Raw genomic sequence first — 24,444 nt, forward strand, 5'->3', positions numbered from 1 at the left:
ACATGTGGAGTTTGGATGGCTCTAGTAGGCACAACCCCACATAAATAGGTTTTGTAAACTCTACTGAAGTCTTCGTCATCTCCACAGCAACAAATATCTTATTGAATATGGTGATTTGCTTAAAATTTGGTCTGGCAATGGATTTTAGTACGCTATAACGCCCATCACATTCGGTTCTAATAAAAATTTCACCTCGTCCCCTCAAATTCTCCATTGTTTTACCGAAAATTGAATGATTCATTAATTTATAAAAATCTTTCTCGAAGTCACACGTTGTGGAAGCTCCTTCAACCAGGGGACTGCTTGCAGGAGATAAACTGGGTGATTCTAACTATCTCGATTCTCACACTGAGACACTGCTGGAGATTACAATAATGAGTAATGTATCTCCACTTATTACCCAGTGTTGTCATCAGTTCTGGGGCGGAGCCTCCTCACGGAAATAGGCAAATCGACTTGCATATCATGTAAATTAATAGGGTATGTGAGTTCTGCCTTCACCACATATCCTACATCAGAGCACCCATCATACCCCCATGATTTTTCCACCTAATCTCTTTCATTGGTCTTTGGGCACCCATCGAATCTCACTAATCGGCAGTGATTGCTACATGGCATTCCGGTATAAGTTATTTATATCCAGGTACGTTAAGTAACTCAAATCAAGGGATGCGTTGAATCTGTCACCCATCCATGGATTATTTGCCTTCGCATGCCTATGGCCACTTTGGCGAAGTCCCCCACAGATCCCCCGCTCAAGGAAAAGAAGCATGTCAACATCTGTCAATAATTCAATACTGTACTTCATTTTCTTGAGAACTGCATCTAAAGAGAGCCCAGGTGATGTGTAGTAAACTTCGGGATCCAGAGAATATGTGGCCATACATTGGCAAAGGAATTTCTCGAAAACATCCGCAAGCAAGCGCATGCGTGTCTACATAAAGCCATACATGCTCTCCTAAAGCGGAGATGCTGAATTCCTGCCAGACATTCATGGCATGCTCATACTCTACAAACGCTATGGAGTCGCCTGTGAGGTTGCTCGAGAATGCTGGTATGTTGGGTAGCCTGGTTGCATTGATTTTTGCCATTATATCCACATGCTCGTATGGGAAAAACCCCTTCCTATTCACAAGTTGAAACTTTTCCTCGTCAGAAAATGCAGCTCGAGTGATATGCATATCCTCCCAAGATAGAGTTTCAATGGATTTCTGTAGTGGTGCCTGCATAAAACGTAAGGTATCAATGAAGCAGAGCGTAATTCTTGGCGTCATTCATTTGGAGAATGAAATGTATTTGTCGACGCTCTCAGGTAGGACACTGACCTGATCTTTCTCCATGCCGAAATCAGCCAAGTGCTCAACTACAAAGTGAGAGTCATATCTGCTTAAATTATAGAAGAAAACGGGTATATGCCTTGGTAGTTGGCACTACAAACCGCACATATTGTGAGCTGCGCCACGGAACTTCCCCGTAGGATGACATTGGTCCCTACGAGAACTTTTCGCTTTTCTATCTAACGGAAGCCCACAGGTATGACAGTAAACCGCGTTATTGTACAAATAGTCATTCTCCTTCTATTTGGTCATGGGAATGTTGTCGCTGTAAAGCTTATCAACCTCTCATAAAGATTTTCGAGCTCAGTAAGCAGCCAAACACGAGGATTATCCCGACATAAGATTTGTAGCAGTTAAAACTCGAGTCATAAGACAAGAGTATTTGGTATGCTGCCGCAGGTGGTACGTGTTTTTCTTTAAAGGTGGTATGTGGGGTCACCATTACAGCAGGTCACAGGAGCCAAGAGGCACTGTAACTCGGCATACACTAAAAACGGGAATCGCTCCTGATGGCGAGCATTTCTAAACTTCATAAATTTGTATTCCTCAGTAGACGAAATAACGTGTACTGGGTCCTTGCAAGCACAGTCTACTAGATGCGCAGCTAATAACTTGTCCGAGGAAAAATAATTCAAGTATCTTAAACAAATATTCTTTTTACACTTATAGTTAGTTATTCAATCGAGAGAATAGAAGTTGGGACATGTTTTTAATCCAAACATAATGATAATTATCAGCTTCATCGAAAAGCAGCATCTTTATGTGCATCTTATGGTCACTGTAAAATTTTGAGAAATGGAGGGGGCTTACGACAATATGCTTGTTCTGTTCATCTGACTTGCTTTTCTACTCCAGGCCATAAACATGAAGTGAAATTCCAGTATTCTACCCCTCAAATTTAGGTATGACCTGAATCTTGACGGGGAACTCGATATTATCAGAGTCATAACACTTATGAATGTCAAGCTATCTACTGTATTGAGATGTGCGCTCTAGATATACCTTGTAATTTTTCTCATAAGCCAGGATTGACCAAGCAAAGCAAGTCTGATCGGTTTTATTTTAGACATTGGTACACGGCTGTTTATTATCTTTATCTTTACGGAGCTTGATGTAACTAGACCTTCCATTTACAGATCATAGACATGTGTGTGGATGCGTAGGTATAGTATTCAGCTGAGTGCTTTAGCTGACCGCAGGGTGCACTCAGCCCTTGTGAGGCAAATTGAGGGGCTACTTGATTGAGAAGTAGCGGCTCCGGTCTCGGAAACTGACATACGGCCGGGAGAGCAGTGTGGTGACCACATGCCCCACCATATCCACATCTAGTGAAGCCTGTGGGCTGAGGATGACACGATGGCCGGTCGGTACCGCTGGGCCTTCCAAGGCCTGTTCAGACAGAGTTTAGTTTAGTTTAGCTTAAGCTGACCCTCTCACTTCCATCTTGGAAAACCGAGCCAGTATAGCACTCAAAATGGCTCTACAAAACCATTCGGCGATTGACGTGCTCCACATTATCACGCCATTTGCCCCCAAAGAAAATGAAGACTTGTCTCTTCATTGCCAGAACCAACTTGGTGGTGGTGGTGGTGGTGGGGGGGGGGGGGGGGAGGGTTGAGACAGTTCGTCACGGAGCACTGCATTGTATTTAATGGTGGGATACTGCAGATCATTGACCACCTTGAGGCGCTGCTTTTCCAGGACAGGAAGGCACGTCGTTGGAAAACAACAGAGTCGCGGTACCCTCCTGCCGGATTCTCAACCCTCGTGAACGAGTTTAGCTCCTCAAAGGCGTCAGCAATCACTGAGTATTCTAACTGCGGTATGGTGTCACTGACCAGATGTCTTTCACTAAAAGGGAGAGCTAACTGCCACTAGCCACAGGATAATTTCTATTGCTTACACTAAAACTACAACTAGGTGACACAGCTGCTGCTTGTGGTTATGTGTTGAGGGGTATGTGCTGTACCTCATGAGAGGACGTGTTGGCGGAGGAAGAGGAGGGGGAGGGGGAGACACTGCGGAATTGGGCCAGTGCAAGCAGCCTGGTTTCAGCAGCCCTGACCCACTAACCTAAGGGAGGGCGGTCCATGGACGCCAGAGTGGTACTGAGCTAGCTGTGGCGGCCGCGACAGGGGCGGGGGCGGCGGGGGGCGTTGGGGGCGGCGGGGGCGGCGGGGGCGGCGGGAGTGCAAGCGGCGGCGGCAGCGGCTGAGGCTTTCCGCAGTACGACTAGCGGCACCCTTGCTGGCGAAGCACGCCGCACAGGACCTCGCTTTGATGTTATAGGCTTCCCTGCTCCCGGTACCCGATCCATAGCGTATTGCGTGAATTACCCCCCTGACGCAGCAACTGTAGAATAACGAAAATAAAAAAATTAAACATAACATTCAAGACACCGCTTGCTGCCGCTGCTGCTGCAAGGAAAGAAAGAATACTGATTGTTTGTAAGCAGAGGAGTATGTATTATCTATTTCGCTGTGGCGCCGTGGCATCTCCCTCATCTTCTCACGACTGTGAAGGTCTTTCATCTCTTCCACCCATTGTGGCGTTTCGTCCTCGCCTGAATTTGCGAAGACACTTCTGTCCAGGTCCTCTATATCACCTAGAACATAATGATCTAATAATTAAAAAGAAGTATACACACACGCAAAAACTAAGGGCAACAAAAGTATATTTTTAGAATATACACTCACATGAGACCTGCGATAGTTCCTGCATATATCCAGCACATACCCCTTCTTTTGCCCCTTCTTCATCTGTCAGGAAATCATCTACAACAACAAAGATATGCACCATATTACATATTTGATGAAATTTAATTATGTGTACACACTACTATAGAGATGAAAAAAAGTTTAATATATATATATATATATATATATATATATATATATATATATATATATATATATAGTCAAACAATACGAAATTCTTAATGAAATGAAAAGAAGTAACATTTATCAATTTTGATCCTCGAAATTATCTACAGTAACAATAACACATTATGTAAATAATGAAAAATACATACAATACTCACGATGAGATTGCTGTCACTGGACCTCTGCCTGCAGCTCTTCCACGATATGGTGTGTGTATGCTGAAAAGACGAGAAAAAAATGAACATCTAAATGTGGACTTGGTACTGTGAACTTTTTTACGAAAATATGCACTGCTGAATCCAACCTCATACTATGAAATTAAATATATGTTTACCTGGTAATTTCCATTGCCTCGGGCATTTGCCGCCAGTGGCAATGCCACTGATACTTGTTGCCACTAATTGCTTCATTGTTTTTCCAAACAAACTAGTAGCACACACACACACACACACACACACACACACACACGAGCGAGTGACAACAACACAGTCAAGCTGACTCTGCTGTGGACGATAGCAGAATGAGAGCGACTGCACAGTGATGAGGGTTTATATAATCTCCTCTTTTCCTCCCGCCATTTTGGCCAGGGAGCCAATAGGAGTGCATCATTCTGCCCCACCTGCAGATGAATGCTGATCTGAGTTTGGATGACAAGTTGGTGCAGGTCTGGCTGGCTATGGTTTTGGTGCGCTCACGGATTCAGCCAGAAAAATCCTGCTTCCGATCTGCACTTCACTCTGTGGCGAGCTGCGGCTGCTGCTTTGTGGGTCCCCACTTACAACTGTGTCTCTTGTAGCAAACTACTGTGATAGTGTATTTAACCTTTTTTTTACGTGATGCGGTATCGTCTTCAGAGTTTTGACACTGTGTATTTGCTGTAATTTATTTTAGCGATATATTTTTTTCGAGTGTATTTTGCTAATACAGATTTCATGAAAATGAAATATTTGTTGGTGCATTTAGATCAATTAGGAAATTATTAATAATTTTAATTAAAGGGTGGCGTAATGTATTTCCATTCCATGTGCACCTGGGAAAACAGTGCAGTGCTTTGTGTGCGAGTGTATTTGAGACAAATTGTTTAAAATAAAATTTGCAAATTGACTGAGGCCTGATTTATTTATACACACATATATTCAGGATTAGTGGAGGAAGACAGAGGTTTCAGATATGTGCTGCGATATGTTTTCAGAGGCAGTGGTGGCACACATCTCAAGTTTGAGGAAAACTACTGTGTAGCAATCTTTTTGAAAGTGCGTTTAGAGACATACTCAATTGGATTTAGTGATTGCTGCAGCAGCTCATTCTCAGAGACAACGGTATTTCCCACAAAAGTCCGCAAAGTGTCTCAGGGATGGTCTCACAAGTGTGTCGTGATCTTTTCTGTTATAGTATATGCTCAAGTGTGGCGGTCTGGTATTCCTCGGAATTGTGTAGATATTCTCGCGTCATCTGAAGAGCTCTGTCTTCGTGCAGTGGCACATTTAGTTCTTTTGACATATTCAACTTATGTATGTGACAATATTCCATAACACCAGATTTAATAGCTCCCGAAGAAGTTCATGAAACGCAACACAAGAAAATGCACCAGGAAGGCTGCGGGCAGTTTAGAGTCCATGACAGAATCGATTCACAGATAGGCATTTGCCTTGGAAGGAGTTCTTACTTGCTTCGGTATTCCACAGGGGTTTACCGGGTAAACCTTGCTTTGTTTGTGGTTCAGTCTGACCATGACCACAGCTTGTGCAGGCTTGGCAGTGGTACGCTGCAGGAGGAGACAGAGAGAGAGAGAGAGAGAGAGAGAGAGAGAGAGAGAGAGAGAGCGCACGTGTTTTCGACAGGCATATATTGGGTTTTTTGTTTGGGGATTAGCGTGACATCTCGTCAGTCGGTCGCAGGCACCGAGCAGTCTCCTCATGAACATTGGTGCACGGCACAGCCACTGACCGACATGTCGCTTTGCAGGGGTCCACAGTGCAGCTCGACTCTGGGCAGTCTGTGTGGGTGGTGTGAGCTGGCGTTCTACGTGGACCAGTGGATGGCTGGCGGTACATGCTTTGTGTTGGAAATTTTTAACGCTGTAATTACCTGTGATGGGTATTTCATGAGAATATTCCTTGTGTGATCGGGATAATAAAAAACTATTAATTTAATTACTTCTATTTGATGTATTTGACAACACTTTCATCTTCCCAAACAGCAGAGAATGACGAGCAAGAGAGATCCAACACCTGCACACTAAATTTCTTACAAATAAACAATATACGCTCTGTTATGTAATTGAATTTCGTTTCATAAGGTCCTTTGTCTCCAGCACAGAGTGGTCAATTTCCAGGTAGTTCATGGGGGGGGGGGGGCAAGGGAGTATTGGAGGTTTAAAAGAGAGGGAGGGAGTAATTAATTGAAAAATTTAATTAAATAGTCAATCAAATTGATAGAGTGAGAGAGGGCTATTGAATTAATTCAGTCCTGAAAGTGTACCTGTATCAGCAAGGGGAAGGAGAGAGATGGAAATTTTCTGAGGGGTTGGGGGGAGAAGGAGGAGGAGTGGGGAAACAATAGGTTAAGGAGCTGTCAGTCAAAAGGAAGGATTATCCCCATGTGGTCATAATCCTCTTAGCAGAACAAGGACCTGTAAATCAAAGGAGAACAATAGGTTTGTCCCTAAATGTATACATACCCATGATGTAGCCAACCTGAACTAACAAACTGTCCTTGCACCCCTGTTGCCACACTACTGGTACTTCATATTTTTGTTTACTTGAGAATCTCAGTCTTAATTCTGCTAATATAGGAATGTGGGCTTGTACAATCAGTGCAATCTGTACATTGTTTTATGTAATAATTATTGTATGCTCGACTTGCTGATATACTGTTGTTCTCATGTTAATGAAATATGAGATGCATTTGGTCAAGATACAGTGAAATGTATTGCAGGAGGTATGTTATAATTCATGGTGTGGTCCATATTCATATTAAATCGTATTACACCCCTTTTACTTCTAATCTCAATTTGCTTGAAGATGTTGACCTATGCTTTACAGATCTGATGATGGGAATGTAGTTTCCTGAAACTTATCATTACAATAAATACTGCACAATAGCGATCTTGGCTGTTTGAAGTTGGATCTCTGTTTCTGCATTAATCTAGGTCAACCCCTAACTTGGCAATGTCAAGCATATGAGAGGAGTTTCCATTTACATTATTCAATGCCACGTCTTGCCAAATTCAGTTAAGTAACTTGACTGGCTACAGAATCTTTATCCATTTCATATTCCTGATTAGTGATGGTAATTTAATTCTACTGTACTTGGTTACTTTTAATATCTTGTTTTACCACAAATATTATTTTGACTGAAACCCTTATGTTCACTCAATGTAGCACTAATAACACAATGTTAACATAAAAAAAGAAAAGAGCCAACTAAGCTGCTAGCACTGCCTGACAATGTTTTCTATTAAGCTCCGAGTAATGCTTTTTCAGAGGCTTCCCCTGTACCATCCAGGTTACTAGTAGTATAAAGGGAAATTGAATACAAATATTTGTCTTCTAATAATGTAAAACTGTTGTGGAGCCTCTTTTAAGTGTTGCAGTAGGTGATCCGCATAATGGATTATAGTTTGCAACAGGTCATATTTTATTAACGGGATATGACTCATTGCTGATGTCAAATAGATCTCTGTCAGTGTCTTACTCTTCTCTTTTCCAATCGGTAGGTAGATAGACAGACAGAGAGGGTAAGCAAATAACAGAGCGAGAGACAGAGAGAGAGAAAGGCAGAGATGGAGAGAGAGGACAGCAACAAAGAGCGCGACAGAGAAATATTCGCTAAATATCTCTGCGAACTTATTAAGATCGGGAAGGGCAACAGGCTGTCCTTTCTCCGATTGTGCTAGTTATAACTTACGGGATTGTGATAATTACAGGAAGTGCAAATCCGGTGCAGTAATAATTCAAGGTACATCACGTAATAATGGTTTATTAGACTGAGCTGAGGTTCAGCTTGATACACTATTGAGAAAAGAAAGAGCATTAACGGAACGATAGTCACTCGAACTAAATGCAAAAGAATCCCTTCTTCTTTCTCCAGTTAGTATTTGTTGCGCAGGAAAATGAAATAAAAACACCACCTACGACAAATCAACTACGACTAATATGATATATTAGGTTTTATAATCTTTGTTTTTAGATAAGTGAAGGTACTATGTTATGTATCCTGCCAAGTGAGTTCAATCCAAAACTGGAGAAGAACTATAAAGCGAAGCCGGACCACAATACGTCACATCCGTCATGATAGGCCCGGATACGCTGTCAAATCGTTCTATTAAGCTGGAGGAATGAAGTTATTGTTTCTACTTGACGCTGTCTTCGTTTAGTTTGTAGTTCTATGAAAGAATCGTTCAAAAGTATTAACAACCCCAAATGCCTACAGCCTATATGGCAAACTTGTCAAATATCGCCACTCTTTTCTATGCAAAGATATATTTGAGTAGTTCCTCCAAAGAAATGACAATAGCTCAATCGGCTGCAGGACAATACAAGCGTAATCGTTCGATAATATATACCTCCTAAACAGAGAGAAAATGAGATACGAGAGCCAACATTTTCTGTTCTGCTTAATAATGTACAAGTGAAGCCTGCGTACGGATAAATGGCAGCCGGTACGTCTCTATCTCAAACCATAATTTTTACCTGAAAGAATAAATATTTAGTCGACTAGTTGGTCACTAGAATCACAACTAGACTGGTTATAATAAAGATAGGCAGCTTGATCAAATGGTATTTTCTTGGAGACTTTAAGAGAAGTCGCAAATAAGTAGGCAAATAAGTAACGGCTCCACAAAGACTGGAATCTAGCTGGTCCCGTTCACAGTTCACGGTCTGTCCAATAGGACTCCTTTGAGCCAGAGTTCAAACTCCTGTGTCGCGATTTTGTAAAGTGAACCTTTAATTGTGTTGCGCATGCAATATAAGATCATTTTCCATGACGGATTAGCGGTGACCTAGGGCTGTACGACCGAGCGAGGTGGTGCAGTGGTTAGAACACTGGACTCGCATTCGGGAGGACGACGGTTCAATCCCGTCTCCGGCCATCCTGATTTAGGTTTTCCGTGATTTCCCTAAATCGCTCCAGGCAAATGCCGGGATGGTTCCTTTGAAAGGGCACGGCCGATTTCCTTCCCCATCCTTCCCTCACCCGAGCTTACGCTCCGTCTCCAATGACCTCGTTGTCGACGGGACGATAAACTCTAATCTCCTCCTCCTCAGGGCTGTACGGGGGGGGGGGGGGGGGGGAGGGGACGTAAGACGAGACCATAATTATTGTCTGCAGTGTAGTAGATATTGTAATTTTAGTTAAAATACGAATTATACGTTATAACGAGGTAGGTTTAGGAAGATGCAGAAGCTGTACGGAGACCAGTTTGGTGTAACTGCACGTAAATATTAATATGCAGTAGAGCACCCTTCGTCTTGTGCACCTGGTTTGGAGATGTTTCGTTTATGTTTTAAGGGTACAATACGTTATTAGTCAATATTGAGTGAGTAACTGCTATCTTTGAGTATAAGCTGTAGATGCCCGGTTGGGGGACCCGACTGTTGTGTTTGTTGCAGTGAATACAAATGTGATGAAAAGTATCCGGACACCTGGCTGAAAATGACTTACAAGTTCTTGGCGCCCTCCATCGGTAATGTTGGAATTCAGTATGGAGTGGACCCACCCTTAGTCTTGATGATAGCTTCCACTCTCGCAGGCATACGTTCAATCAGGCGCTGGAAGGTTTTTTGGGGAATGGCAGCCCATTCTTCGCGGTGTGTTGCACTGAGGAGAGGTATCGACGTCGATCGGTGAGGACTGGCACGAAGTCGGCATTCCAAAACATCGCAAAGGTGTTCTACATGATTCAGGTCAGGACTCTGTGCAGGCCAGTCCATTACAGGGATGTTATTGTCGTGCAACCACTCCACCATAGGCCCTGCATTATGAACAGCTGCTCGATCGTGTTGAAAGATGCGATCACCATCCCCTAATTGCTCTTCAATAGTGGGAAGTAAGAAGGTGCTTAAAACATCAAAGTAGGCATGTGTTGTGATAGTGCAACGCAAAACAACAAAAGGTGCAAGGCCCCTCCGTGAAAACACGACCACACCGTAACACCACCGCCTCCAAATTTTACTGTTGGCACTACACACGCTGGTAGATGACGTACACTGGGCATTCTCCATACCCATACCCTCCGTCGGATCGCCTTATTGTGCATACAACGTTTCCTGTCGTCCAATGTTTACGCTCCTTACACCAAGCGAGGCGTCGTTTGGCATTTACCGGCGTGATGTGTGGCTTATGAGCAGCCGATCGACCATGAAATCTAAGTTTTCTCACCTTCCGCCAAACTGTCATGGTACTTGCAGTGGCTCCTGATGCAGTTTGGACTTCCTGTATGATGGTCTGGATAGATGTCTGTCTTTTACACATTACGACCCTCTTCAACTGTCGGCGGTCTCTGTCAGTGAACAGACGTTTTTGTGCTATACGTTTCCCTTCACGTTTCCACTTTACTATCACATCGGTAACAGAGGACCTATTGATGTTTAGGAGTGTGGAAATCTAGCAACCTGACCACGTTCGAAGTCCGTGAGTTCCGCGGAGTGTCCCATTCTGTTGTACCACGATGTCTAATGACTACTGAGGTCGCTGATGTGGAGTGCCTGGCAGTAAGTGGCAGTATAATGCACCTAATATGAAAAACGTATGTTTTCGGGGGTGTCAGGATACTTTTGACCACATATTGTGACTGAATACTGATTTTGAAAAGCTTCCAGATATCCTGTCTGAACTGTCAGCCTGTGGCACGCAGGGTGCTGAACAAAATGCGCTAACAACTGACTGATTGCTCTCCCCAAGAGTTTATTTTGTTCTTACGAACGAAGTGCGGCCTCCATAAATCCAAAATGAGGTGCCGTGACCAGAAAGACAGGCTTACGACGAGGACAGATTATTATGCATACTGTCCACTCTCATCTAGTGTTAAATGTTTTTGGGCATCAATGACACAGCCGCTGTACGCAGTAAAAGTAGTTTATCGTCATCACTGTTAGAATAACATCTTACCCTCAACTGAAGAAGCTTCCGACCTGTTAAGGACGTACGAATATATGCCGTCTACAAAAGACAAGGTGAAAAGGCTAACTCAAGAAAGGCTGAGGGGATTTAAAATTGAGTTATAACGGAACTGACAACAACAAGAACGATATAAATTTAATACTGGATAAGTATCTGAGCAGTACAGTGGTACAGATGGTACAAATGAGTGACTATATCATCTAAGTAAAAACTGTTTATTTGGAAACTGTACCAAAACAGGAGTAAAAACTATTATGTGGAGACTTAAATGTTCCTGTGCCCAGAGATAAATGTAAGTACAATGGCTCTCGTAGTGGTGTAACTATGAGTCACGATGAACAAAATATTTTGAAACTTAAACATTATCCAAATTCAGCAAGTGTAAAAATATTTTGTAAAATGCAGATTGAGTATTTAGTCACTTATCGATGAAATTGAATAATGCTATCTCATCTCTAGGCAATGTGTAACCTACAATCAGAGACGTTTACTTGAACCGAGTTAAAAGAAAACTTATGTGTCCTACAGTTAAAACTGCGTACCGGACCGGGGCTGAATCCTGGGACCTTTTGCTTACCTGGACACAAGTGCTCTGCCACCTGTTTGTTTTTCTTCCTTTGCGTTTCTTTTTTCACTCTTATTCATCGCGACAAAACAGTCACGATTCCTCTTTGAAGGAAAAAAAGGGCTTTTCAAAACTCAAACACGGTACCTATTCCAAAACGAATTCTTCTAAAGTCAACAAAATTCCTCTTTTAGAAAAAAATCGTCTTCTAAAACAAACTGAGCATTTCTTCTTTGGCTAAAACAAACGACTTTCCTTTTTTAGGCCAGAGCTTCTTTCATAACCTAAACAAGACCTCTCTTCTAACAAAAGCAAAGCTCCTCCTCTAAAACAAGTAAGACTTTTCTCTTAAGACTATTATTCTCCAATTTTAAAACAATATATCTCTTCTTCGAAACAAACAAACAAACTTCTTTGAAGTGAAACTTTCTCCTCCTTTTAAAGCAAATAAGGGTACCTCTTTTCATCAAGCTGGGTTCCTCTTTTATCTACAAAGAGGCTATTATTGTAAATTATACGAGCGTTTCTTCTAAACTAACAAGGCTCCCTTTCTAGAACAACCAAGACTTCTGTTTTAAAACAGCAGGTTTATATTTTAAAACAAACTTGGCCCTCATTTTAAATTTTAACTTAATTAATCTCCTTGAAAGATTGTGGCTGATATAGGTGCTATGTTGCGTACGAGCACTCAGCTGCACTACCAATCTTCAAGCATTCAGTTTGTTCTGTAGTATAGCGATCAGAAAATTGGGGAAGTTATCTTCGTATTTGGTGCTTTGTACCAACGGCTGTGTTCCACTGTAAGGCAATACAAGTAATTTCACGTCTGATTTTGGTTTTGTTGCTAACTGAGTAGTTAATTTAACTGGCTAGGATCCAGAGAAATGCCTTGTTTTATCTTTCTGTAAAAAGAACTTCCGCTGGAATAGGATGATAAAGTTGATTGCAAGTTTTTGTCTTTTTCATTGCATTTCAGGTATCTCATACCAATTTAATTCATGTTGTATCGTATCCACTACACTACAGCTAGTACACATTGGCGAGGGGCTAAACCCTGTATTAAGTAGATTGCTGTTTGTGGTAATCTGTTAGTCAGTAATCCTGTGTTACACCAATCGACGGTGAACGTCCTCAAAGAAAAATGTTTCCGACCGCTTGTGGAACCGTGACTGTACTCAGACGTGCAGCTCTTCGTCCGAAGCAAAGCGACGGCCACGAATGTCTTTCTTCAGGCCTCCAGGAATATGGAAACCTCATGGAGGAGGGATAAATTGTCCTGGAAGAAAAGGTATTGCGGGAAGATGGCTTAATCACAACCTGAGAGATTGTTTTCAGAATGGATTTTCACTCTGCGGCGAAATGTGCGCTGATTAATCCCGCAAGAAATGCAGGAGAACACCAGTGAAATTTGGAAGCCGGATGAGGTACTGTCGGAAGTAGAGCAACGAGGGTGATGCGTGCTTTTTGCAGGTGTAGCAGGACTCATGCGCGAAGGGCGAAGGTCCCAGGCTCGAATACTGGTCTGACACAAAGTTTTAATGTACCTGGATCTTTCAGATCAGAGCAGACTCTACCAGAGAGTGAAAATTCACTTTGGACAGAATTGCGAGTCCGAAAAGAGCAGTGCATAAGACCATAGATACCAGCTGGTGAAACATTAACATTAAAGATATGGTCTTAAAAAGGAAAGTTCACTTACAAATTTAGCAGGGAACAGGTTCAAGTGAAGATCAGAAGAATTGGAGACAAGCTAAGAAGATGGGTCTGGAAACTTACTCAATATGGAAAAGAAAAACTCAACAGTATTTTACCATGTGTAGAAGAAGCAAAAGATAATGGTCTATAAAAAATGGCAAAAGTGTGTTAACATCACTAGCAAATATTTTAGAAGAATTAAATACGTAAAGACTAAGGACGGTTTGTTCTTCACACTAGATCAAGCTATATGTATGGTGTGGTCTGGATATTACAAACAAATGTTCAACGAAGAAGTATCAATTAGACAATGAAAATGCTCGGTCCTATAAATAAGATTACCACAAAAATAGCGAATATTGTTTAAAAAAATAAAAAAATGGAGAGCTACTGATACAGACAAATACCTTTCGAATTACGGTAGGGCCTCTTATTAGACGGCGTCAAATGGTTCATAGAATTTGTCAACATCTTGAGATGTTGCGCCAGGTGCGCGGAGGAAATGAATTTTCTTCACAAACAAAGGAGACATGCGTAATTGTGGAAACTGCCGAAAAATTAAACTGATCTCACCCACGTCAAAAACTGAGGAAAAATCATAAATGAGCGCCTTTTCAATTTATTAACAATAACTGGAAACAAACTTGGTTCCAGTGGAGACAAAAACACCACAGGTGTAATACATACTACAAGATGAGTAACAGAAAAGGCACGCAACAACAAACAAAATCTGTGGCTGGTAATTACTGCACTAGAGGAAGCCTTTGACGGCACATCGCGGTCATTAAAGTTGCATTCCAGAGAGCACACCATGTGCTTCGATATGACATAAATGTTATCACAGTTACATAAATCCACGATCAGACATGTTTTAGGTGGGAATTGGACAGTCGGAGAATTTCGATGTAAAAGTTGGGGACATTAAAGCAACTCATTAGTCAACTCCTGTTCAACATTGTTATGAATTGTCTAACATCCTCAATACAAAAGCCCACCTGTTGGAATTTCCTGTTTGCTGATGAAGTGACATTCATACCAAAAGATATAAAAGAAATTGAAGAAATCTTGTAGCAGCGGAGAGGGAAATTAGAATCTCAGGCATGCGTATTCGTAGAAATGAAACAGAATTAATGGTCGACAGCTTTGACACCAACAGACCCAGCCTACGAGATGTGTACGATCATCAGTTAGCAAGGGCTATTAGATTCAAACATCAGAAAAGGTAAAATGATTTTACGGAGCCACAGATGTAGATCGTGCTCGTCATATAACCACATCTTCGAATAAAATGTGCATTCACATGGTGGCGTTATGTGATAGAGAAAAAAGCTGATAGACCCTCAATGTTCTATGGCAGTGAGGTACGAGCTCCGAAAAAGACGCTTGAGCAGAAACTGCAGTCCGTGGAAAGGCGCAATTTACGATGGTCTTTTAGCTGTACCTAATAGAGGTATACAGCATTGTATATAAGAGCGGAAATTTGATAGTAGGAGCTATTAAATAACAGTCACAGAATAAAAACATAAATGATCGGACCAAGTGTTACGCAGACCAGACGATTATTTGTTGAGAAAAGTCTTTTCGTCGGTACTAGTGATATTGGGTGAAGTAGGTCTCTCAGCGGAACAAGCCTCTATGTGTGTTCGCAACGAGCAGCCTTGCCGAACGGCTCGCCCTGTTCTCTTAAAAGTGAGGGAGCGGTGGAGTAAAAGCGAGAATGCTATGCGCTGTAGGAAGTGAGTGCTTCTGGAGCGAAAGAGCAAGCCGCAGGACTGCGGAACCGCCTGCGCTGCAGCGGCGGTCGCGGCCACCTCTCCTCTGCGCATTCTCTATCAGAACGGCCAGCAGCCACTACCACCCACCGCCGCACTAATGAGACGTGGCTTATCGGGGGTCGCCGCGGCACGAAAATTCTAGTGGGTTTCATGAAGTGCGCAGCAGTCACGGAAGCCATCGCGTCCAAGGTCAGACAAAAATCTCCAACGCGCCTATTAACGAAAGAGGTGGTAGCGCAAGAAGAGCTCGGCAAGCTAAAAAGTACAAACAATTTCGGAGCCTGCATTAATGTGCAGCCGTTGTTCTATTAGTCCTCCTCCATACATCCCCTCTTTACCCACATCTTTCTTATCACTGATAAAAACTCCGTTCAAGGTTACCCACTTTAATTTTTCGTTGTTTGAAAGAAAAAATATTTCACTCTGCGGGTGAGTAAAAATTTGCAGTGATTATGTATTATTGAATTAAAACGAAAGGAAAGTATTTACATCTGCAACCAATGCTTCTCTGAAAATTTCAAACGATAACAAGTAATACGATGCATAGTATCAGAACAAAAATCATGAATATAGGCATTAGTGTTGTTACAAGCTTCAGTGACGTCATGTCAATAAAACCAACAGACAACGTCAATGATCAAGCCGACAAGATTTAAAAACAGGCTGGAAGAAGAGGGAGAAGAGAAGAGGATGAAGAAGAAGAAGGAGAAAAAGAAGAAGAAGAAGCCCTGATAGGAACAGAAGCAAACGTGGAATTAGACAACAATCCTATGCTTCTCCTGTAGCAACACATTACTATAAATGATCATTTAGTAGGTCAAGCTTTAGTGTAAGGCATTGTAAGTGTGTTATACTTTTGAAAACGAGTGGAATTTTAGTATTATAACAGTGTTATTCTATTGTAGTCATTAGTGACTGGGGTCATAACAAACAAGTAATTATGTGTCCCCAGAATAAATCTTCTACTCTACTAAAGAGTGTTTGCTGTTTTTAACTTCCTGGCAGATTAAAACAGTGTGCTGGAGTGGGCCTCGAACCCTGAACCTTGCCTTAGGCAATCTTCTTCTGTACTGAGCTATCCAGGCGCTGGTGTAGTGGTCAGGGACACGAACTCGGAACCCTGCAGTATTTAATGCCGTGCCTGTATCGCACTTTATTGAAGGTGACATCTTTCAGTTTCGTATTGTTCTACAAAAGAAATATAGGCTGCAGCTTTTATTCCCTTAGTGCAATTGAAAGTGATTAATTCTTCTCTTCGGTCCAGCTGTAAAAATAGATTATTGCTGTCGCTGAGAACATAACTAATATTGAAAGTAAATATACAAGGTACTAAAAAAATGTTCCATGTATAGAGAAGGAAGTGCGGACCAAACCAAGGAAAAAAATCTGTGCGCTAAACATGGGCTCTAAAATGCATACCTTAAGAACCACGAGCACTCGTTCATCTTCGATACTGTGAAACGCATCGCTTCTACTGTGAGCTCTTTGCTGTTAAGGACAACCTACAGAATGGAGTATTCAGATGAGTAATTTTCTGTTACTGTGAAACACCAGAGCTTACAATGTAATCTGCTTCCTATACATGTGCGCTGAAGACCTTGCTGTCGTGCGCCCAAAACCCCTCTACTACTACTCCTATACATGTGACCTGCAGTTGTTAGCCTTTAGTAAAGGAGGCGCTCAAGATGGTGTCCATTCACAGTACAAAGCGTGCTTCCATTGCACTGGTGAATGTGCTAAGATAAAAGAATTCCGCAAATTTATCAAAACAAAAAAATTTTCCATTAGAATTAATGTATGCGCTGTACTTACTAAAAACTGTGTACACGATTTATAATAAAAAGAAAAACAGATGATTACTGTACTTGTGTCCCTCACCTTTTATAGAGAAACGTATGCTCTTTGCTTACTGCATTCTGTAGGTCATTCTCAGTAGCAAAAAGCTTGCAATAGAAGAGAGTGTTTCACAGTAGCGGAGGTGAACAAGTGACCAAGCTTTTAAGGCATGCATTTTGGAGCCCATGCTTACTGGACATGTTTTTCTTTCTTTCGGTACAAATGATCACCTCTCAACATATGGAATACTTTTAACACCCAGTATATAACTCATTTAAAGTTGATGAAACTATTGGAAGTTTATTTAAGGTTCTTGTAATTTAATTATAACTTATTTCATAAACTGCTCCCTTGCGCTTAATACGAATAACTAGTAGCGCTTTTAAAGGCTAATTCAAAGACCAATGTGTCACCATACGAAATCCGTCACTCTATAACTGTAATTCGACGTATAAGGCTTATGAATGGTCTTCATGTAAGTTTTCCAACAATACTTTTGTAACCGTTCGCGAGTTCGATAATTTGTTAATTTCTTTTACTAGATGTTCACTTTGTTTGGTACGTGAACATCTTTCAGCCTATTCCTCGTGGTTTATTTGCAAAAATCTCCTAAGATGATAATTTGTAGATTATCAATGTCAGCAGCTAGCAGCAGCAATCTTTTGCATTGTGCAACAAATTTTATCCTTGATACTAGATCTTAAACTTCTTGCCCTACTTTGAGAAATATTAACTCTAGCAGCTTCTTTCTGTATATGTTGAGGTCTCTCTGAGCCAGATGAGAAGGCAATGACACGCCCCAAGAGCATATATTTATAAAGGTATACCCAAGTTAAGAGTCCTATTACCTGACGTCAAATGTTGTACGAAACGAAATGAGAGCTCTCGACCAATAATCATTGAAACAGCAAAACCATTCACCAATGTAATGTCCGTCAGAGTGGAAAAAAATCAAAATAGCTAGTAATGATTTAAAGAAGTTTCATCCGAAGAGGAAACGTGCTTGAAATTGAAATACCTGAATTTCCTTCCTTAGTTTGTTCCTCCGTAGTAAAGACATGACCTGATTTTATTTCAATTTTGTTCCTCGTTTCTTCCCCACACTCCAGATAATCCCAGTAAAAATCATTTCAGGTCTTAGAGCTACTCAGTTTACTGTCTCTAAATAAAGAGTACGAACTGTTTGTATTTAAGTGCCCATATTTTTGTTTACTCACCCAAATGTGTAGCAAGGTACGGTATAGAAGTACCTGCGCATGCCTCATGGTCTGGAGTGATTGCCTGAGTTTGGCTATTATACTGCTCCCGATAGTCTTTTACCGGGTTGGAATACCGGCGTTCCAGAAACTCTGACGTCTCAGTATGGCCCTACCCATCGTACACTCGGCTCACAGAGTCTGAAAAGTATATCGAGATACGAGAACAATGCTACATCACTGCAGAACAGCTTCAGTTTGTACCTGAGTGATTCTCTGAGCTGGGAATCAGTACGACCATTTAGCATGCTGATCAGTCACCAGTATAGTTCCCGAGTCTCCAAACGGTATTTCAGTTAACAGTATTCACAATGGCACTCGTAGTTCATTTGGTCTAGAAAGTTGCTGACTTTGTGTCAGCATGTCGTCTGCCGCGCGGGTAGGTGGCCAGCTCATTCAAATTTAGCCCCCATAAAAACATCCATCAAAACTGTTACCTTATGGGTACTAACAGCTGGCATGTGTGATAGGACATTGGCATTGTCGCTAGCTGGTTCCCTTAATCCTCACGAGAATGTGATCATGGGCTCTGCATGGGGATGGTCTCCTTGCCCGACGACCAGAGCACAGTGTTCCTTTGGGATCCGCGCATCGGTGGCACCGTTACGAGGGTGCCAAGAGCATAGAGCAGGGCCGGCCAGAAATTCTGCACGCGTGCAGTGCTCTTGCACATGTGCAACTTCCGGATCACAGCGTGCACGCCGCAGCCGTCAGCGTCCATGTAGTGATTGTTTCTACGCACAGATGTCGCTCCTCTGTTACACAAAGTGCGTTATCGACACCTCGTATGTATATCACAACCTGGACTGTATCTTTAAGATCTGTTGCTTCATCGAGCGCAACAGAGAAAGCAACAAAGTATTTAGCCTTATTTATTAGCTGCCTGTGTAGATCGCCGGCCATATCACTGATACGTCTTGTCACTGTTTGTTTGGATAGACTGATTTCTTGAAACCTGCTAACGTTCGTGGAACACACAACTTCTGCAGCATCAATCAGACAGCGTTTCACAAACTCCCCTTCGGAAAAGGGTTTCCCAGATTGTGCAATTCTTAATGCGATTTTAAAACTTGCTCGCAGTGAAGATTTAGTGTGGTTGTCATTCTGGAAAAATGAAAACAGTACGTTGCACAGCGTACAGTAAAACAGACATAAATGTAACACAAGAAACTAAGAATTCAAGAAGTGCCAGTTACTTTGACGTACAGTAAAATCGAGTTGATGTGTCTCATCCATTTTCTGGAGGACATTTAATTTTGCTTGCCGTTCATCACTGTTGAGTACACTATGCTCGTCTTTGTGATATGTATTGTAATGTATTTCAATTGAAAACTTACGCTGGACGCCTATTATTCGGCGGCACAGCACACACTATGAGTTTTCACCAACGGCTACAAAAAAGAATTGCAGTTCCCAGTCATTTTTAAACAACTGAGAACATAGATCTCCCGTCCATTGCTTTTTCACAGTACTTGCCATTTCTCAGTACTTCTCTGTTAAGGTTACGGTCACCAGGAGTAAACGAGACTTGTACCACAGGGAAAAAAAGCCGCCGTCGTTCATTTAGGACACATGTCTAAGAACAGATGTCACTGTCGCTCGCTGTCACACATGTGCAGCACTTCCACACGTCTGTACACTGTGTAGCGTTTAGCCGGCCCTGGTATAGAGATTTTACCAACGAAGAGTAGCGTCGCGTACTCTTCTCGAATGACAACAGACTCAGCCTGAGTAGTGATTCTGGACGTATCCTCATGTGACGGTAGGTGAGATCACGTAATGTACACACTAACATTGTCGAACGTGATCTTTTTGATGGTCCGGATGATGTAGTGTGGGGACTTATAATGTTGCAGAGGCCTAATGACTTGCAAACTTTGAATACGCTATGCTCACCGGTCACGGTTGTTGTGAATCTGTATTCTTCCCCAATATGCGCGTTTTCAGGGGTGAACTGGGCCCTAACTTAATTTTTACTGATGAGAATACATGGCCGCATACAACAACACAGGGGGAGGAGCTCTTGGAACGAGAGGATATTGGGGGAATGGACTTGCCTGCTCCTTTCCCCGACTTAAATACCATCGAGCATGCGGTGAGTGCGTTGGGGAGACGTATTGCAGCGTGTCCACATACACCAACCGCGCTGGTGGAGGCATGGAACCCGCTACAACAAGAACTGCTAACCAATCTTGTGGCCAGCTTGGGAGCACGTTGCAGAGCAAGCGTTGCTGTTGGTGGTAACCACACGACCTATTAAGAACCATGTCCCACATTCTGCAACATCCGGGCGACCGGCATAAATCGCGGTAACTTGAGTAATAATTGCCTTTGAAGAAAAGAGACACTCCATATTTCTTTTATTTACCTTACGTGCTATACTGTAGAAGTTCTTTCTAAATGTTGTCGAAGTTTCATCGAGCAGTTATTTGTAGACAGTGACGCTTCATGCGGAAGTTACTTTCGTTCTTAAGTTTCACACACGAGTACGTACATGCTTCCTCCCTGGCTTCACATCACCCTGAGCTATCAGAGTGAGAAGCTTCACATCAAATTGAACAGTCAGAGTGAGAGATCATATACAATATTCAGACAACGGAAATGCGGCTGTGTGACAATTGTCGAATATATCAGCCGGTTGCATTACCGTAAGCTGTCTGAACATTTTATACAGCAGGTGAAACTCAAAGCTTCTCAGATCGTATACTGTTTGCAACGGCCTTCTGATTTCTTTTTTTACTGGAAGCTCACGGAATTTATTAAACTTCTCTCTACAATTACATATATATTTGTTGTTTTACTTGAATTTTATCTAACGTTACTGACATCTTAAGCGTGCATACACCGTATTAAGAATATTCTCGAGGCTCACGAATGGTCGCGTATATAACTGTGAAAAATTCCATTCGATGTTTGGTAAATTGTCCATAACAGCAAGAAAACACATTTTCGCTTTTGTCATTATCGTATCCTTTACTGCTACGAACTGCAGATAAAAAAAAACACTATCTGCATTGAAAAGAGATTCTTTTATAGCAAGTAACATTTACACCATTATTTTCCACATTCGGTACGTAGTAAAACTGATATTACCGGAGCATCCATTCTAAAGGTTAATAATACGTGGCAAGAGGCAGATGACACCAACTATCAGCCTTTATGATACGTAATTTCTGTAGATTACACTCTCCTAGACAGCCGCGTGCGTTAGCTTGCCGTTTCTATGGTTCGGGTATGGGTGCCGACGCCGGATCGAATCCACCCTGTGGATTAGCGACAAGGGCCGGTGTGTCTGCCAACCTATATGTGGTTTTTAGGTGGTTTTCCACATTCGAATAGGTGCATACTGGGCTGGCATCCACCTCACACCGCAGTTACACGATTCGCAAACATTTCGAAAACTTTGTCACACTATCACACGAAACACTGGACGCATCAAAATATGTTGCACAAATTCCTTCCTCGGGAGAGGTTGGTGACAGGAAGGGCATCCGACCACCCTCCGTCACTAACATTGCCGAAACCGGAATAACGGGCTGATTCCGTGAAGACGCGGGATAAGATTAGGGCAAAGAAGAATTTCTGTAGATTACGACGCCGTCGTCTTTGAGTTAGTGAGCTGACCTTTGACATTTCAGGAGTATTCAATGAAATAAGTTTCCCGTGAACTTGGGACTCAGGAATACTCTAGTGTTGTAGCATGATTGTGGCCTCGGCGAGGACAAGTGCTCTGATGGAGTATCTCAGGTCACGTGGAGAATACATCTGTCTTAGAAGGCTGCAGGTCGTCAACAGCAATTTGGAAGTAGTAATAGTCACAGACCCACAGGAGCGTATCCCTCCATGACATAACTTCACAACTGTCTTGCAGACGTCAGAGGGTCAGTCTGTTAGCAAGTAATCGCCTGGGTGGAGGAGTAGCCCGACGCTACTATGAAAGTGATATAATAAGAAGCGTGGTTTTTATGACCAGTATAATCGTTTCTGTTTTTGAAACTCAGTCCGCAGAGCACTTTCCCACGAGAGTCAATAGTCCTGAGTTCGAATCTCGGTCCGGTACACAGTTTTAATCTTCCAAGAAGTTTCCTACCATCACACACTCCGCTGCAGAGTGAAAATTTCATTCTGGCGTCTCTGTTTCTATTGTGAAATTAGAATTAGTCAAGCCCACTACAAAAATATCGAAGATGTCGTTGGAACAGCGAGATAGGTGAACAGTCGTCTTCTGTGATGCCCGATGAGCTAAAAGTTGCTGTGGATGGCGTCCTAAGAAAAACCTGGCCTTTGCTAGAATTGTACTGAGCTGTGAACCGTTCCACGGCTTTCTGCCTATTCTGCTCTGCCGGCCGCGGTGGTCTCGCGGTTCTAGGCGCGCAGCCCGGAACCGTGGGACTGCTACGGTCGCAGGTTCGAATCCTGCCTCGGGCATGGATGTGTGTGAAGTCCTTAGGTTAGTTAAGTTTAAGTAGTTCTAAGTTCTAGGGGACTAATGACCACAGCAGTTGAGTCCCATAGTGCTCAGAGCCATTATTCTGCTCTATAGTGTGGGGAAACCAATGACGCCGATACTATTCATCTCATATGTCTCCTGTTACAAATGATTTCACTGTCATTTGTGCACTTTATGTGGGTGATAACGATGGCAACACGAGATAATGTATAGCTCTTCCATGCCAAGTGCATTTTACTGATGGTCACAGGGTTTCATCCCCATTGTGTGTTGCAGAGTATCTCCTCCTTTTAGACTCCGACAGGGCCGAGTGTCGCAAATGCCCGAGAGTTTTAAGCTCTCTGCAGTGTTTCGCTTGCAAGCATGCGACACACGACCTTGAGAGGTGCGGTAGTTAATACACGCTTAGCGTGACAGGAGGTCAGTCGGGCGCATGCCTTTAGCTTCGGCCCCGAATGTTCCAGTTCTCGTGTGGCTGCTAAGAAAACTGACGCACCATCAAAGTTATTGCTCCCAGTGATAGCCATAGGCAAGCAATTGCTGACACGGAGAAAGCAAAAGCTAAGATTACAACCTATGTCCTGACTTGTCTTTCATTGCGAGAACCGATGATGTGGGATTCCATTTTTAAGTAGTGCATACGTGAACAGAAAATTGATGTTTCATAATTCATCATCATTCACTGAAGGCACACGTTGTTCATGTAATCATTCTTCTGTCTCTCACCATATGTGCCATTCGGTTGTAGGTATACAGTTCACGTCACTGGTCATACTTCAATATACACAAATTCCAGGCTTGCCTCTCGTATTTGTACCACATTATTCTCACTCTCTCCAGTTATTTTAGTTTTTCCTTTTCGTCAGGTTTAAGCAACGTCGTTTATCTTTGTATTTCATGTAGAACTTACTCTTCCGTTACAAGAAGACTGTACTGTATATACAAATTTCTGTTATTTTTCATTCTATCGTGACATCTTTCCAGAGAATTCATATTCACAATTATACCTTAAAATATAGCTTGAAAAACGTTTTTGCTACTACTGTCTTAAGGTCTTTGTTCATAATTTACTTATGCATCTGAAGGGTTGTTTGGTAATTATGGTTGTTCACTTATTATCCATATACTTTCGTTATCATTAGTTCTGTGCTACACAAATATCAGTATGATCTATTTACTTCCGAACTGTATTTCCTACCTTAATGTTTCCTATCACTTGCGTTTCCAATTTTACTATCATCAACTTTTTGATTTCGTGTTTCACATACGATTATTCAGGGCTACAGTTAAAAATGGAAATATGTAATTTACATTGTCTTGAATATGCTGAGATTATTTTTTCTTACAAAATTCCTGTGCAGTGTGTTGGTTTACTATAAATTATTACTGATTTTCGTTGTTTTTTTGATGAAAGAGAGAAGACAGATTTGTCATACTTTTTGTCTTATTATTATGCTTTTATGAAGTACTTGGACGTCTATTTCTGTACTCCGGTTTTTGTGTAAATTGAGAATGAGTTTTTT

At 42.1% G+C, this 24,444-nt stretch overlaps 1 protein-coding gene across 1 annotated transcript in view; it reads right to left on the bottom strand.

Moving 5' to 3' along the window:
• Nucleotides 1-24,444, bottom strand: part of LOC126363888 (glycine receptor subunit alpha-3-like) — a 163,068-nt gene that overhangs the window by 76,481 nt on the left and 62,143 nt on the right. The gene's annotated exons all lie outside the window — the stretch shown is intronic.

The sequence above is a fragment of the Schistocerca gregaria genome, chromosome 1 (genome assembly GCF_023897955.1).
Source record: "Schistocerca gregaria isolate iqSchGreg1 chromosome 1, iqSchGreg1.2, whole genome shotgun sequence".
Lineage (NCBI taxonomy): Eukaryota > Metazoa > Arthropoda > Insecta > Orthoptera > Acrididae > Schistocerca > Schistocerca gregaria.